Below are 2,172 nucleotides of genomic sequence, written 5' to 3'. Positions count from 1 at the left end.
TTAGCAATTACATGTATTTTTTATACTTAAGTATATTTAAACCAAATACTTTTAGACTTATTCTCAAGTAGTATTTTACTGGGTGACTTTCACTTATACTTAAGTCATTTTCTAGTATGACAATTGGGTACTTTTTCCACCTCTGAAAAAAGGGTTCCAAAAGGGTTCTTTGACGGTCCCCATAGGAGAACCTTTTTTAGTTCCAGTTAGAACCCTTTTTGGTTCCAGGTAGAAGTCGTTTAGGTTCCATGTAGAACCCATTGGGGAATGGGATCTACATGGAACCCAAAAGGGTTCTTTAAAGGGTTCTCAAAATGGGAACAGCCGAAGAATACTTTTAGGTTCTAGATAGCACCTTTTGTTCTAAGGGTGTACTAATGCGACCGTGCAGCCAATGTCCGCGATAGCTATGCCGGGAGCCGCTTGTGGATTTGACAGCTCTAACACGGTTCCACCTCTAACCCGTCAAAACACCAGCTATGTGGGTGTCGGCTAGCATGAATCTGATTGAATCAAGCCCTATGTCTGTGTCTGTGTGTGCACTATCTCCCTGCCAGCCGTTGTGACTTTCTCTCTTTGCTTAACCCGGAGTTGTGTGAGAGGATTGTATGTTTTTAGAAGAGCTGTCTGGTTTAGTCAGCTAGGCCCTGCGCTCCCTCCGTTCATCATGACAAACTTTGTTAGTCTAAATGAATCTCCTATGTTCATCTCTGTGTCGGGACCAGGGGCGCTGCGTGCTAGGAGCAAATGATTTCTCCCGGGTCAGATCTGAAAATCCCTCAACCCTCCTCTGCAGTGTTTTATGTCTTCTTAAACATGTCCTCAAGGACCCAGGAGATCAAAAGACGCTTTGGACGTCTACTCTGTCTACTCTACAGGTCCTACAGGATGCATGGAGCATGTGTCTGAGAGTTGGACTTGCATCCCAAGTGGCACCCTATTCCCTATATAGTGCACTTCTTTTGACCATGGCCCATAGTCACAATGTAGGGAATAAGGTGCCATTTGGGACACAACCTTGGGTTCAAAAGCTCACAGATCTTTAGTATAACATTGTTTGGTTTATCGTTGATTTACTGGTTTCCCTATTGTAATATTTTAGTTAATACACATCTTTTTCCAGTGGTGTAAAATACTTAAGTAAAAATACTTTAAAGTACTACTTAAGTCGTTTGTTTGGGTTCCTGTACTTTAGTTTACTGTTTTACTTTTACTCCACTACATTCCTAAAGAAAATATGTACTTTTTCTCAATACATTTTCCCTGACACCAAAAAGTACTTGTTACATTTTGAATGCTGAGGCAGGACAGAATTACGGTCCAATTCACACACCTATCAATATAAAGCATTGTCATCCCTACTGACTCTTATCTGGCGGACTCACTAAACACAAATACTGTGTTTGGGAGTGTTGGGATGTGCCCCTTTCTGTCCGTAAAAAAAAAATATTGTGAGGTATGGTTTGTTTAATATAAGGAATTGTATAGCATTTACTTTTACTTTGTACTTTTACTCAACTTTGAACATTTAGTACTTTTTACTACATTAATACCAGATACTTTTAGACTTTTACTCAGGTAGTATTTTACTGTGTGACATTTACTTTTACTCAAGTATGACAGTTGAGTACTTTTTTCACCACTGTCCTTTTCAAGTATAGTTGTCTGTACATTAACAATGTAGCACGCGTTACATAACAAGACATGGTAGGTAGTCTTTGCTCAGGGCCTCCTTAAGGCATCCTTCTCAATAAGTATGGCTATACATACTGTTGGGTGCATACACACACACATTTTAAATTTGAATCCACCAATTAAATTTACAAAAAAAGGATCCAAACATTTCAAAGGTCCCTGTATGCATGGCACTCAAGGAAAGCACCTCCTCAAAACAGATAGGTTGCCCACGACAGCTGAAACAGAGCACTAGCTAGCCAATTGCTTTGCCTTCGTTTTTGTCAGGCCCTCAATCTGAAGGCCACACACACACACTTTATTAGGTCGATGTACTCTTCTTTTATTTCAAGGCTTTAACTCTCAGTACTGGAGAAGTATGAATGAATTGGACCCATCACTAATGTGTTAGAATTCATACCTTTTGATTAATATTTAGAACATGTACCTAAGATGCTTATTTTTGTTTTCTTTTGTTGTTGTTTTTTCAGCTTTTGT

Source organism: Salvelinus alpinus, chromosome 22 (assembly GCF_045679555.1).
Source record: "Salvelinus alpinus chromosome 22, SLU_Salpinus.1, whole genome shotgun sequence".
In the NCBI taxonomy this organism is placed as follows: Eukaryota; Metazoa; Chordata; class Actinopteri; order Salmoniformes; family Salmonidae; genus Salvelinus; species Salvelinus alpinus.
This window is presented reverse-complemented; position numbering follows the sequence as displayed.